Consider the following 16,411-nt stretch of genomic DNA (forward strand, 5'->3'; position numbering starts at 1 on the left):
AATTTGGTAAAGAATAAAGCAATCTGACAAGATTTCATTAAGAATAAGAAAAATGCAATAAATAAGAAAATGTATATATATATATATATATATATATATATATATATATATATATATATATATATATATATATATATATATATATATATATATATATATATATATATATATATATATATATATATAAAATCAATCTGATAAAGAACCCTCGCTGCGAAGAAAACATGTTGATCGTTTGAAATTGAAATTAATTAGTTCGCAGTGAATTTGATCCAATTTAATCTTGTGTTTAATCACATAACGAAGTAAGAACCCAAAAAAAGAAGAGAAACAAGAAAGATTAGCAAAGTTTTTTAAGCCTCAACATCAAAATTCAAGTAGGCTGCAAATGCTAGTGTTACGTGTTTAGCTAGGTCATCCTTAATAGTTAGTTGACTGTAAACTTTAAGCATTGTGCATTGATCAAGATTGCGAGGAGTGGTGTTCTTTTTACAAGGCTAACATATCAACAAAGGGATGACCCTTCTCGTAAGTATGCAGTTTTCAACATAAATTAGCTAGAATGAGATTGAATACATCACTTGATACTGTTTTTAAGGCTCTTTTTTACTTTAATAACCGTTTTTTGAGGAAATTACAATTTCAGCCCTTAAAGGGACTAAGAGAATTCAAATAGCGTATGATAACCAAAAGTCTTAAAACATATTTCTAAAAAAAAACTGTCTTGGGACAAAAATTGCCATCTCGGTAAATTTGTAGTTTCCAAGATAATTATAGCGAGGCTGAAAATGAACAAATCATAATACCTTTTTTTATCAAACAGTTCGTGGTAATGAACTGCAAGTAAAAAGTGACGCAACTCAATAGTAGCCGAAACTATAATAAACAGAATTTTTATATCAATAAATATATCAAAAGAATTGGTTTATCAAGTTGATTCCAAATATATAAAAATCATTAAGCTTAGTGTTACCCATCAAAAGTTACAAGTCAGAGAAAATTTGCCTGATTTTCGAAAAAGGGGAAAATACCGCCTGAAAATCAAAGAACCTTAATAGGAACCATACCGCCAGATTCATCGTATCAGAGAACCCTACTGCCGATGTTTCGAGCTCCTATCGGCAACAATGGAATTTTGTAATTTTTGGCAGAAGAAAGATCATAAATGCATTTTTTTTTTTTTTTTTAGTTTTTTTTTTCAGGGACAATCGTATTGAACTTATGGTCCTATAATATCGGAAGAAGAAACATTTGAATGGAAATTAAAAGTTCTAATGCCCTTTTTGAGTGACCAGAAATACTGGAGAGCAGCTAGCCCCCCTCTCATTCCCTTTTTTCCCAAATTTGTTCGATCAAAATTTTGAGATAGTCATTTTGTTCAGCATAGTTGAAATGTCCAAAACCTATACATTCGGAGATAACATGACCCCCATAGTGCTTGGGGAAAGGTCCTTAAATTATAAGTTCGACCATTGTTTACGTATAGTATTTTTTATTGGGAAGTTTGCATACATTTTTCGGGTAGGGGAGGGGTGATGAACCCTCTTCCGGGGGAGATCTTCTATAAGAAAGGAAATTTCCGGGAACTTAAATTTTCAGGACAAATTTTACACTAGGGGAATATGCCAGAAATCCTATACGAAATTCTTTTATTTGCTTTACATTCTCTTTGTCGACTTATGTTTACGTGTGGAGAGGTTTTTTCAATGTTTAGAAGGGGGGGGGGCATTTTTTTGTTTTGGCAGAGCCGGACTTTTCAGTATTATTTAAAAACAATCAAAAATTTAATTTAAAAAACAAGTTTTTTTCAACTGAAAGTAAGGAGAAAGATTAAACCTTAAAACGAACAGAGATTATTACGTATACGAAGGGGGCTACTACCCCCCTCTTCATCACCTCGCTCTTTACGCTAATGTCTGAATTTTGTCCCGATACTTTAATAACGACTTCTGAAACACGAGAGTCGTTTAATTAGAACAATAAGAAGTTTTTTTTAAGTACTAAAAAATTTAGTGTGAAGAGCGAGGTGTTGAGCAAAGGGGGATTTTAATGTGAAGAGCAAGGTTTTGAGGAGAGGGTTATCCCATTCATATACTGGAAAGGGCTGTAAGTTTTGAAAGTTGCCCATATTGTTCACAAATAGTATTCGTCATTGGAATGTACTCAAGAACAAGGTTTTGAGGAGAGGGCTACCCCATTCATATACCGGAAAGGGCTGTAAGTTTTGAAATTTGCCCATATTGTTTACAAATAATATTTCTCATTGAAATGTACTGCAGATCGAGAGATCATCGGTTCAAACGTGGTTGTTCCCCGATTTTAGTCAGAAGTGAAGTCAAGAGCTATGACTATGACATTGAATTTTACCATAAAGTAATTAATTTTAACAGAAGGTAATTAAAATTTTTATCAAAAAGTTTTAAAAGACAGTTTATCAAACAGTTATATGTACTTTTGTAATATTTGAAATACGATCAGAAATTAAATAAAAAACAAGCTTTTTTTAACTGAAACTAAGAAGTGACATTAAAACTTAAAACGAATAGAAATTATTCCGTATACGAAAAGTGATGTCCTGTACTCAACGGCTCACTCTTAGTCTCCCCACTATCACTTTTGACTTTTAAAAAGGACACTAGGACTCTAGTGTCCTTTAGCAACTATTAAAGTTTGTATCCCTTGCCCTGAGGGCCGTGAAGGGGGATGTAATCCCCAAAGATATAATTACCAGATCTTTCAAATATGTATAACAAAATGGTAATCTCAGAAGTTTGAATTGTTGTGAGTGGGGAAATGATAAGCGTGGATAGAGGCAGGGGCGTCCCGAGGAGGGGGGCAGGGAGGGGCGCGCCGCCCCTTCATCGTTTTTGGTATGCGGTAAAATTTTTGCCGAAGGTGAAAATTTCGGCAGAAATTTCGCAAAATTGCCCGAAATTTAGCAAAATTCTTGATTTCGGCAGAAAATTCGGCATAAATAAAGTAGCGATTCGGTAAAATTTTCGAAGATCGCTCCTCCAATGAAATGAGTCTCGGGACGCCCCTGGATAGAGGGGGGTCTGGGTACCCTCCAATCCCTTTTGACTATTAAAAAGAGCACTAGAACTTCTTATTTCCAATCCAGTGAGCCCCCTCTGAGGTTTATTCGACCACCCTTTCCATAAAACCTTATATACCCCTGGGGTATAACTTATAGCCCTCACCATGAGCTAAAGAGAGATGGGCAGAACATTTTGAGTTTGTTCTAAACCGAGATAGAGCTGCAGGGAAAGATATAGTTGGAAATAAAGAAGTTTGTGATACATTCGACGAGAAGGAAGATTTGTTTTATGAGGAACAATTAGTGAAAGTACTAAAAGGCTAAAAAAAAAAATAAGGCTCCAGGTGCTGATGGTGTGGTAAATGAGTTTAATAAATATGGTGGCTCTGAGGTTAAAACTAGGCTATTGAAGATTATGGATATGATTTTTGGAAAAGAAGAAGTACCAAGTGATTATTAGGAAAACCTTAATTAAACCACTGTATAAGAAAAGTGATAAGAGTGAGTGTTATAATGACCAAGGCATTAGTCTGATCTCTGTAGGTAGTAAATTACTTAGTAATATGATACTTTTTAGACTGAGAGATGTTGTAGACAAAGTTATACGAGAAGAACATTGCGGTTTTAGAAACGATAGAGGATGTATCAAACCATTTTTTACTTTTCGGCTAATAATTGAGAAGTGCCTGAGTTATCAAACAGCGTTGGTCATCAGTTTTATAGATTATGAGCAAGCGTTCGATTCTGTTGATAGAAGAGCTTTAGCAAAGATCTTATCCTTGTATGGTTAACCAGACGAATACATTAAAGTGATTAGTGCTATGTACGAGAATACCACTGCTGCGGTTAAGGTAGGAAATAAGTTTTGCAGGTGATTTCGTATTAAATCAGGAGTTAAGCAGGGTTGTGTTCTATTCTCCTTTATATGGATCACTTTGATGGATTTTGTCTTAAGAAGCACAGGAAAGGCAATGGGAGACCACGGAATCAAATGGGGAGGAAAAACTCTCCTGGACTTCGATGATGCTGATTTTTGAAGCATCCTAGATGAAAGTGTGAGAAAAATAAATGAACTTTTAGAAGTTTTGCGAGTTCAAGGAGCTAGAACAGGCTTAAAACTTAATGTCAAGAAGACTAAGTCACTAAGGCTAGGAGTAAGTGAAGATGAAAAGGTGACGTTGGGCAACGAAAAGATTGATCAGGTGGACAGCTTCGCTTACCTTGGTAGTATTATTAGTAAAGACGGTGGGAGCTGTGAAGATGTCAAAAATATTATAGCCAAGACTCAGGATTTTTTTTCAGAGTTTATTTTTTTTTTTTGAAGAATAGGAAGAAAAATCTGCAAACCAAGATTAGAATATTGAGCACTGATGACAGTGCTCAAATATGGCTGCAAAGCATGGGTGCTCACAAAAGCGGATGAAGATTAGCTCGATGTTTTCCAGAGAATTGCCTAGGGATTGTTCTGGGTACCCAGCTGACTGAACGTATTTCAAACAGTAGGCTGTACGAAAAGTGTGGTTCAATCCAGCTTTCTAGGGCTATAAACCTGGTTTCAGCTGTAGCTGCAATCTAGTAAAGAGCGAACTACATCCCATAGTAACTAAAAGTTAAAAAACGTGTTTTGAAAAAAAACTGCCTAGTGAAAAAAATTGCCATCTTACACTGACTCAGGAATAGAAACTATTATTTGGGTTCGTCTTAGAAGTAAAAGTTTATTGTGAAAAGAAATGTATGGTGATTTCAAAAAAAGCCTCAAACCTCTCGAAATTGGCGTCAAACCAAAAAAAAGTATACCATTTGAATCAGCATGGTGGAAAACCATATTCAGGGAAATTACAGTCCCCCTTCTTGAACAATAAGGAAAATCACTTCTTTGCATCGGTAGCACTGATCTGTCTCCCGTTTTTTTTTTTTTTTTTTTTTTTTTCCAACAGGCCTATCGGGCTACCAGAACATCATATGGAGATGCTTAATAGCTCATTCAAGAGCTATTTGTCATGTCTACGTGCTTTTCATAAATTCTGCCGTTTGCAAGTGTCATATGGCACTAAAATGACACTTTTTGCGCCATTTCTCAAGGGGTGGCACTAGCAGGCTACCAGAACATCGTAGACAGATTTATAATTGCTCATATAAAAAATATTGCTCTTATCTACGTTCTTCCTGTAAATTCCACCATCAGCAAGTTCTAAATGCCACTCAAAACGGCACTTTTGATGCTATTTCTCAAGTGAAAATGCTGGGGCTATTGGGCTAGCAGAACTTATAAAAGTGATATTTAATGGCAATTTGAAAGCTATTGCTAATATACATACTTTTTTTCAATTTTACTATTCGTAAGTGCGATATAGCACTCAAAACATCCCTTTTGGTGTCTCTTCCCAAGTGTAAAAGCTCTGAAGTACAAAACAGGTTCTATTTTAATGTTCATGTTCCAGAACCCTTAACTGGAGGTTTACAAGAACCCCTCTCGCACACTTCCCCTCTCAACCCCCTTAGTAAGAAATTTTTTTTCATCTATTAGATTTCACAGATTTCAATGTTTACTAGTTTCTGGGGAGAAATTGCAATGAACTCTTCGTCATGGTTGAAGCATTATCTGCAACCTATTAAAGAGCGACCCCCCACCCCCCCAACCCCCAGTAACTAAAAGTTAAAAATGATAAAACGGTCTTTTTCTTTTCTTTTTTCCGGGTCAGGAGGGCTACTAGAACATCATAGAGAGATGCTTAGGACTCATTAAAAAGCTATTTCTCATATGTACGTGGTTTATAGACATTCCACCGTCTGCAAGCACCATATGACAGGAAAAAAGGCACTTTTTATGCTGTTTCTCGAGGGGTGGGGCTAGGGGGCTATCAGAACCTCTTAGATAGATTTTTGATAGCTCATACAAAAAATATTACTCAAATCTACGTTCTTCCTATAAATTCACCATCTGCAAGTTTCAAATGGCACTGAAAATGGCACTTTTGTTGCCATTTCTCAAGTCGAAAAGCTGGGGCTAGTAGGCTATCAGAACTTTTTAGAGTGATGTTTAATGGCTCATGAGCAAACTTTTGCTCGTATCTTTTGCTCGTAACTCGTGCTCGTGCGCGTATCTTTTGCTCGTGCTCTTTATCAATTCTACCATTCGTAAGTAAGATATAGCACTGAAAACAACACATTTGGTGCCACTTCGTAAGTGGAAAATCTAGGAAGCATAAAACGGTATTATTGTAATAATTATGGTCCAAAACCCTTAACTGGAGGTTTGCACGAACACCTCCCGTAAATTCCTCCTCCAGACCCTCTTAACAAGCTACACAATTAAAGTCCTACAAACACCAATATATTAAATCATAGGCAGCGCAATGGCGCTGCCTAAGTAAAGAACGATGTTGGCATAATGTATTGTTTATTTCTTCTAGACCAAGGCATTTCGTATAGAAGAAGTTGTCATAGAAACTTCGAAAAGGGCTCATTTAATTGGAAGTTGGAATGGCTAGTGCTCTTTTTAATAGTCGAGAGTGATTGGAAGGCAACTATCACCCCTTCCACGCCCGCAATTTCTCCAAACACATCCAATCAAAATTTTTAGAGAGCCATTCTGTTCACCGTAGTTTAAGGTTCTGGAAATTATATATTTGAAGTCAACAAACCCCTCAGGGTAAGGGTTGTAAGTTATGCCTGGGAGCATATATGGTTTTTTTTAGATAGCATTGTCGTAAAAACTTCAAGAGGGGCTCATTCAATTAGAAACTGAAATTGCTGAGGCCCTTTTCAAAAGTCGGAAGTGATTGGAGGGCAACTAACCCCCTTCTCACGCCCATCATTTCCCCGAACATATTCAATCAACATTTTGAAATAGCCATTTTGTTCAACGCAGTTGAATGTTCTGGAAATAATGTCTTTGAGGATGACAAATCCCCCACACTCCTCCGGGCAAGGGTTGTAAGTTATGCCCTATGGACACATAAGGTTCTTATAGATAACGTTGTCTTAGAAACTTCAAAAAGGGCTCATTCAATTGGAAATTGAAAGGGATAGTGCCCTTTTTATAGTCGAAAGTTATTGGACGGCAAGTAACCCCCCTCTGACGCCCACAGTTCGCGTTACCATTGAAGTAAAATTCGGGATTTTATAATGACAGCCCCCCCCCCCACAGCCCTCAGGGTAAAGGTTGTAAATTATGCCATGAGGGCATATAAGGTTTTTATAGAAAGGGTTGTCGTAGAAACTTTAAAAAGGACTCATTCAATTGGAAATTGAAACAGCTAGTGCCTTTTTTATTAGTAGAAAGTGATGGAGGGGAACTACCCCCCCTCATGTCCACCATTTCCCCAAACACATCCAATCAAAATTTTAAGACAGATATTTTGTTTAACGTAAGCTTCAAGTTCTGAAAATTAGGTCTTTGATGATGAACTTCTTCCAACACAACCTCAGGGCAAGGGTTGTAAGTTTTGCCCTGGGGGCATATAAGGTTTTTCTAGAAAGTGCCGCCATAGAAACGTCAAAAAAGGCTCATTTGATTGGAAATTTAAAGGGCTAGCGTCCTTTTTAATAGTCGAAAGTGATTGGAGGGTAACTAACCCTCCACTCACGCCCACCATTTCCCCGGGCACATTCAATCAAAATTTTTAGATAGCCAATTTGTTCAAAGTAGCTGAAAGGTCAAGAAACTATGCCCTTAAGGATGACAAAACCCCCAGAGCCCCCTGGGCAAAGATTGTAAGTCCTGCCCTAGGGGCATATAAAGTTTTTATAGATAGCGTTGTAGAAACTTCAAAAAGGGCTCATTCAATTGGGAGTTGAGACGGCTAGTATCCTTATTAATAGTCTAAAGCGATCAAAAAGTGAATAACCCCCCCCAGGCCCATCATTTCCCCAAACACTTCCGATCAACATTTTGATATAGCCATTTTGTTCAACATAAATGAAGGGTTTGGAAATTCTGTCTTTGAGTATGACGACCACCCACCCCACACAGTCCTCAGGGCTAAGCTTGAAAGTTATGCCCTGGGGGCATATAATGTTTTTATACAAAGTGTTGTCGTAAAAACTTTAAAAAGGGTGTCATTCGATTGGAAATTGAGAGGGCTATTGCCCTTTTTAACAGTCGAAAGCCATCGGAGGGAGAATCCCCCATGCCCATTATTTCCCCAAAAATTTCCGATCAACATTTTGATATCGCCATTTTATTCAACGTAGTCAAAAGGTCTGTATATATGTTTTTGGAGATAACAAATCCCCCCAGGCCTCAGGGCAAGGGTTGTAAGTTATACCCTGGGGGAACATAAGGTTTTTATAGAAAGCATGGTCATATAAACTTTAGAGGGGGCTTATTGATTTGGTAATCAGACGCTTTAGTGCTTTTTTTAAGATTCAAAGTGATTGGAGGGCAGTTACACCACACACACACGTCGCATTGTCCCGAAATGCATCTAATAGAAATTTTGAGATAGTCATTCTATTCAAAATAGTCTAAATATAATATAACAAGGCTTTTGGGGTTTAAAAAAATCCCAGAGATTAGGGGCAAGGGTTGTAATTTATACCCAGGTGGTATTTAAGGTGTTTTTGGAAGGGACGGTTATTTAAATTTAGATAAAGACTCAGTCTTTCTTCCTTAAAATGACTATTCCAAAATAGAACGAACAGAAATTAATTAAAAAAAACTTTTTCCAGAAAATACGTTTTTCAAAATAAAGTAAAGAACTACATTAAACCAAAAATGAAAAAAAAAATAGAATCAAATTATCTACCAAGCATACAACTACCACAAATAAGTATCAATAAATAAATGAAACCCAAAACAAACAGAAATTAAAATAGATAACAGAGTCAAACTCAAAACGAGCAGAAATTAATATGAGTAGGGTTCCAAACCCCTATGCCTTCTAAAAGCAAGAATATGATTTATACTTTACCAAAAAAATTCTTTTAAGTGTTTTCATTTTTATAACTTTAAGAAACAAGAAATTAATTGAGATTTTAAGGAATAAATATCACTATATGTATATTAAACTGACAGTGCTCATTTTCTTCCACTAAATTCATTTGATTTTTTTCAGTAAAGCGCAAATTATATTCTGGCTTTTAGAAAGCAAAAGGGCTTAGAACGATTCAGCCTGAAAAATTATCCTTAGCATACTTTCATTTGAAAAAGACTTTAATCTCTAATTAGTTTCTCGATCACTCCGGAAACGCTCCCTTCCGTAGAAATTTTTTTCGAAAATCAAAACACGCGGAAAATAGCCCCCGGATAATTCCCCCGGAACGTTGTCACATTGCAAAATTGAGTTGGCAACAATAATGTAAGACAATTAACAAGAATTTCGTCTTGGAATTCTGTCAAATCCCCCTAATGTAAAATTTTCCCTAGAATTTTCACCCCCCTACCCCTGAAATGTCCCTCTCCAAGGAGAATCTTCCCAATAGAAATCCACCCCAAGCACAAACCCCCCCCCCCCCGCCCGTAAAACATCTGTATACTTCCCAATAACAAATACTATACGTAAACAATAGGCAAATGTCATAACTTACAGGCCTCTCCCCACGGTTGGGGGGAGGTCATTTTACCGCTAAAGACATAGTTATTTGATCTTTCAACTATACTGAAAAAAATAGCTGTCTCAAAATTTTGATCAGATAACTTCGGGAAATGAATGGGCGTTGCAGGGGGCCAATTGCCCTTCAATTTTTTGTCACTTAAAATGGCACTTGAACTTTTAATTTGCATTTGAATGCGCCGTTTCCCGACCTTCTAGGACCATTATTTCAATATGATCACCACTGAAAAAAAAATAAAATAAAAATAAACACGCATCCGTGATGTGTCTTCTGGCAAAAATAACAAGATTCCACATTTTTGTATATAGGAGCTTGAAACTTCTACAGCATCTCAGGTACTTTGAATCTGATTGTGGTAAGATTTTCATTAACATTCCTTGAATTTTAGGGGGTGTTTTCCCCTATCTCAAAAATCAGGCAAATATTCTCAGGCTCGTAGCTTTTGATAGGTAACTGAACTTCATGAATCTTATTTATTTGGAATCAGCATAATTAGCTAGTTCTTTTGATGTATCTATTGATATTAAAATTCCGTTTTTTAGAGTTCTGGTTACTATTGAGCCGAGTCGATCCTTACTTGCGAATCGTTGTTTATTCAATTTGATTTCGATTAGTCAATGGCTGTGAATTATATAACTTTAACAAAATGGAATTATAATCAACTAGTGAGTTTTAAGCCAATATTCTACCCTTTTCTACAGCCAAAGATCAAGAGAAAAGGGTCCATAAATGGGTTAAAATTTAATTTCCATGTAAAATCACTATTATATTCAGAAAGAGCATAAAAAAGTAACAAGCGGTATGTTCACCTAATTCATAGCTCAGTAATAGAAATATCTCCAAATATCTTACCATGAGGCTCTTCCCTCCCTTTTCTGCAAAGATCTTATAATCGTCATGCAAAATATACCCTTTTGATAAATCACTAGGGTTGGCAACCTCGGGCAGAGAGTTTGAAATAAATATATATTTTAATTACTTGAATAGTTCATAATTTATCCATTACTTAAATTTATTACTTTATTTATTACTTAAATTTTGTCTTATTTGATTAATAAGCAATATATAGTTGGTTCCAGCCATCTTGTACCTGTAATATTATTAAAATCATGAATTTTACTTATTTTTCAAGAAACCAAAATGTTTAACTTAAAAACGATTTATTTAAAATAATTCACTATTTGAAATCAGTGTGCTGTTCTTGCTTGATTTCTCAGTTATAAGCCTAACATTTCTTGAGTAGTTATTAATTTTGGAAATGTATCAAGTTTTTTTTTTCTTTCTGTACGCTGTTTTTACTTAAACCTTTCTAAAAGTTTACCAACTTTAGCCAACTACATATTGCCAAATTTAACATTTGGAATGCGGTGCCAAAATTTTATAATGTCAGAATAATATTTAAGATTTTTCAACTACATTTATACGCTTTTACTCAGACAACGCCTGGAAATTTGTTGACAGTTTTTTTTTACAGGGAAATAACAAATGGATTCCATTTTAGGGCATCGCTTTTAACTTTTGCTATATATTTTTCGATACCAAGTTGAAAGTTGCAAAATGTTTGGCTTTTATTTGCACACTTTTCACCCAAGAATGGTGTTACGGAGACACTCTCATCAGCGTTCTATGAGATGAGCAGAATTGGCAAGGGCTCAGTATTAAAATAAATCTACTTCTTATATTCAATGAAAGTCAGACAAATTTGTGAATTCTTGGGTGGCAGTGTTTATAGAGCACGTCAATATCGAATTTCATGCTGAATGATAATACAAACAAGACGTCAGTCAATTTGCACCACAGGAATTCTTGCTTTAATAAACTGACCCTTTGTATTTCAATATGCTCCTCTGATCTTAGGTACCAAGGACGTCAAAATCAAGAGTATTTAACCCTTCACCTTGATCTACATTGGGTCTACACATGCCTGAAAATTAAGATTTTCTAAGATTTTTCTTCTAGTTGTTTCGAAAAATGAAGTTTATAGAAGAGTGCCACGTTTTCATTAGCATTGCCATGTTGAGCCAAGAAATGAATAAGTAAAACCAAATATTCATATTTAACAACCTCCGTAAAGATTAAATATTAACGATCTATTAACAATAATCAGGGCCGTATCCAGAATTTTGTTCGGGGGGGGGGGGTACTAAAAAAACTTTAAAAAACACGTCAAAAATTTGTTTATATACATTTTTATTACGTTTTTACAAGTTGGAGAAACATTTCAAAGGGAGTGTTCAAACCCCCTACTCCCTCCTGGATATGGTCTTGACAAAAATAATTAACAATCATCTTCAAAGGAGAGATAAAGCTTCTTAAGATGTTTGGTACCATATGTATTAAGCAAATCTTTAGCTGATTCCTCGCCCATGCTTCTATTTTTAAAGTTGGCACCGTTACTACCAAATATCGCGCAGACTTATGCGGAGGTCTATTTAATTAAAAACTGAATCCCTCTTTTTTCCTGATTTTGTGAGAAATATACGGCTGTCCAAGCTTCCACTCCTTCCACTTAACTAAAAACAATAAGATTTCCCTTTCACTGTGCTTCATATTTGAAGGCCTTAGTTTAATTTCAAGTCAAGCTTAAGAGATTTCCTTCCAAAAAATCTCAGAGGTTCGAATGTGCTCATAATTCCTCATCTAAGTATCTGTAGTACGGTATGTATTATTTCTGCTGTCTCGTATGAGACTATAGGTTATGATTCCTTACCAGAGAGACATGGTTCTTCTTTTAACAGACTGGGGTAAAAAAGCATTTCAAATATCTTAAAGCTGAGTCCAAACCACTCTCAGCGAAAGCTTTGCATTTTTCTAGTAATATTAAGAAAAACTCCGCGCTTCCACTTCTGCAGATTTATCCGTAGATAAATCCGCAGAATTTATCCGTGGGAATTTTTAGGAATTTTAATCCCTAGGAATTTTAGTCCCTTCTAACGAAAAAAAGACACACTTGTGGAATCTACAGAGATTGTACAAAATATGAAAAAAAAACTACGAGAAACTCCTGAAGAATCTTGAAATTTTGAGTTGAAACAAAACTTTCAAAGAGGTTTCATATTCCTTTCTGTTCTGAGCTGAAGTGATAATCACATGAAACGGGAACCCGTACTGATTTGGTGAATCTGCTGAAAAGTCTGCGCTGATTCAAGTTGGAAGAAAGTCCTAATTTTCTCTGCAGATTTACAAAGTTAGTGCAGACTTAATATCAGCATATATCAGCGATGTGCAATAGTAACAGAGTAAGAAGAGTAAATGTAACTTTTACTATGAAAGTCAATATAAACATGGGAGTCAATATTTGAAATTTGTGTGAAAGGTATTGTATTTGAACTCAATAAAGCTATAGTCTTTTTTGTGATCATTGAAATGAAAAATAACCATGGTGAATTTTCTATGGCAAATGAAACAGTTCTAGGCAAAGAACTGCAAATAAGGAGCATCTCGACCCAGTAGTAACCGAAACTTTGAAATAACAAGTTTTGCTAGAAATTATTGCATCTAAGGAGTTGGCTTATTATGGTAATTCCAATATATACAATTCATAAAATTTAATGTTACGCATCAAAAGCTAAGATCCTGAAAAAATTTGCCTGATTTTCAAAAAAGGGGGAAACTATCCCAAAAGTGAAGTTATCCAAATCAAAACCACACTATTATACTCAGCCCAAAAAGAACCCTACTTTAGAGTCTTCCTGCTTCTATCCACAAAATACAGAATTTGCATTTTTTTTTTTTTTTTTTTTTTTTTTTTTTTTTTTTTTACCAGAAGATAGATCAACTTGGATTTGTGTTTGTTGTTTTTTTTCCTCTCAAGGATATTGTTTCGAACCAATGATCTTAGAAGATTGGGAGAGGGTTCATTCAAACAAAATTTTTTAGAAGTTTAATGTTAGCGAAGCTGTGCTTTGAGTACTCTATTCTCAACTTCTCAAACTTAAGGTAAATGAACAGAGCTTTGTGGTTCCTTGTCTGTCTTGTCGGTTGAACAATGGGAGGCACAATACGAGAAAGCTCTACAGAATGAAGTGAACTTATGTACTTGTAGGGAAGAGCCATGGATGCTACACCAACCTTTTGCTAACAGTGGAGAGAGTTGTGGATAATGAAAGAACCTGCCCTATTTCGGATCTTTTGAAATAGGCCAACAACGTTTTTGGAGCACCGGCGTTCAGAGGGCATCCATATTTTGTGATTGGTCTGATGCAAGACTTGTAAAGTGGGATGATCGAGCTGGGCAGAAAAAGGTTAAGCAACAAATAGTCAGTCATGTCAACTGAGGGGGGCCTACCGATTAGATGATTTCCCCCGTAGACTTAAAAAAAATACCTTTTTGGGTGTTTTTTTTATGGAAAAAACGACAAATCTGCCCCCCTAGCTATTGTAAAATACATTTTGCCACCTTCCTAATTTTCATGAATTGATATCACTGCAAAGAGTACTCCCAAATATCTTGCGCAGAAGGCTCTCACCCGGTCGAGGTGGGTTTTGTAAGAGAGATCAATGAGAAGTGGATTCTTAGGAGACGAAACTCGTCGATACTTTTCATAGTTTGATTCGTGATCATGGAGTTAGAGGACGATGGGGCAAAAGGTTTGCTTTAATACGGGTGTCGTTATGCAAAATCATTTCCAGCATTAAACCTTTTTCGACCGATGCAGGCAAAATGCAAACTATATAGTCATTTAGACAATCTTTCCAAAATGGACTTCGTGGCAAACAAAAGCGGATCCAGGATTTTTTTTTTTGGGGGGGGGGTTACTAATTTTTGACTTTTTCGGGGGGGGGTTACTAATTTTCGACTCAGTTTTCGACTAATTTTACTGATTTTTACCTAGGTTTTACTAATTTTCGACTTATTTTCGACTCGGTCAAAAATTTCGGGGGGGGGGTCCAAACCGGGTAACCCCCCCCCCCCGGATACGGCCTGGGTGGCAAGGGCACGCAATAAAATATTTTCAATGTATCTCTTCCTTTTTTTGCAAAAAGTTTAAAAAAAAGGACTGTATATATATCCAAACACTAAATTGAACCCATTGCATATTCTTGGCCTTCCAAAGAGGATGGACAGCATGGTATGGCTCATTCCTCGTTGACACCCATATTTCGTGTTCCAGTACCATTCTAATAATAAAAAGAATTAGACAAGCTGTGTGAAGCTTTCTATCATCACTGGTGAAGCGACTTTAACATCAACTTTCTTACAAGAGCCTACAGGTCAAATTTCAAAATTATACTATTTGCCGGGCAACAATACTTTCCCACAAGGATAGATAAAGAATACGTTGCCAATAACATTAAAATGACCAGCTAAGTATAATGACAGTTATTCAACCCTTTCTCACGCTGAGTCTGTTTACATGGGATAACCACTACTTAAGTAGCTTAATTATCGAAGTCCATTCATTAATATCCCTCGTGTCCACGGCACCAGTTCAAGAGGCATCTTTTCACCAGTTGCGTAGGGAGGGCTTTTGTCCTTTTTAAGCTAGTGTCCCTCAACAGTAAAAACGAAACCCCTGTGGTTATATTTATTGTTATGAAGTCTGGTCATTAGTCTATTGTTGGAGCTTACGACTCCGGCTCTGAAGAGAAAACTGATTTTCCAAATGGCTAAACTATCTGGAAGTGATTAATAGCAAGACGGTCTGAAGCCAGAGGATGGACACTTCCAAATGAAGTGGTTAATTTGGCGTTATTAATTTGCTTAACAGCTGTAGTTATAATTATATTTCTTCTTTTTTAGTGTGCATTTCACCCCTCTTCTTTATCAATTATACTGCATGTGACTAGAAAGAAAATACAAGTTGTGTATAAATTTTTAATCCAGAAAGACTTGCCCCTTTCCTTCAAACTTAAAACACTCTCAGGAGTAACATATATGAGACTTCCTCTGACTTCAAAATTGGAAATAACTAACTTTCAATTTTTACTCCTGCATCCTTGAGAATTTTCTTCTGGGATGGGGTTCACCACTTATGAAAACGTTCAAAGGTGAACTACTCAAATTCTACGCCAGGAGCCATCCTGGCTAAGGGGTTGGCACGCTGGGTTGGGAATCCCTTGTCTGAGGGGCATGGGTTCGATCCCTGGCGTGGCAGGTTATTTAATTTGGGACGGGGTCAGTGGCGTGCCTCGGTAAGCTCAGCCAGAGTCGACTCAGCTCTAAATGGGCACTTGGAGAAATCTGGGGAAGGTAAGCAGGAAGGGTGTGCGAAAGCACAGGATGGCTGGCCCCCAAACCCCCCATTACAATTCCTGGCTGAAAGGCCAGGAAACGAAGATTAACACTATCGGTTTTGACCTTGAGGGTCCAGTGCCGTCATACTTACTTTACCTACTTATTTATTTTACTCAAATTTAAAGCGATTTAAAATACTTTATTTGTAATACGTGAAATGCCATAGAAGAATGCCATCGAGCACATTATCGTAGATTCTATTAAAATTGTGTTCCAAAAGGATATTTTGGTTTTAATATTTGATGCCTACAGACGATGTCTAAAAGTGGCCGAAACTCCAAGATTAGGAGAATAGATATAAACTTGTACGTCAAAATAATCTAATGTATTTTCTGCGATTTTAAACATATAAGACTCATGAAGTTTAAAGCTATCAATCAAAAAGCTTGAGGAAAATTGCACCATCCAATTCATCAAATAAGAAACCCATTTTATAGTGGTTTCAAACCCCCATATATAAAACTGGGTGATTTAGCGCATATTCGAGAAGGAAGATCCCAAGATTACTTATCTTCTGGTTGTACTAGCCGATTAACAATATTACAAGAGCATGCTCCCTATCTTACAAAAAAAAAAAA

This window comes from Artemia sp. Qi Xiang Cuo, chromosome 15, assembly GCF_049724085.1.
Source record: "Artemia sp. Qi Xiang Cuo chromosome 15, ASM4972408v1, whole genome shotgun sequence".
Taxonomy (NCBI): domain Eukaryota; kingdom Metazoa; phylum Arthropoda; class Branchiopoda; order Anostraca; family Artemiidae; genus Artemia; species Artemia sp. Qi Xiang Cuo.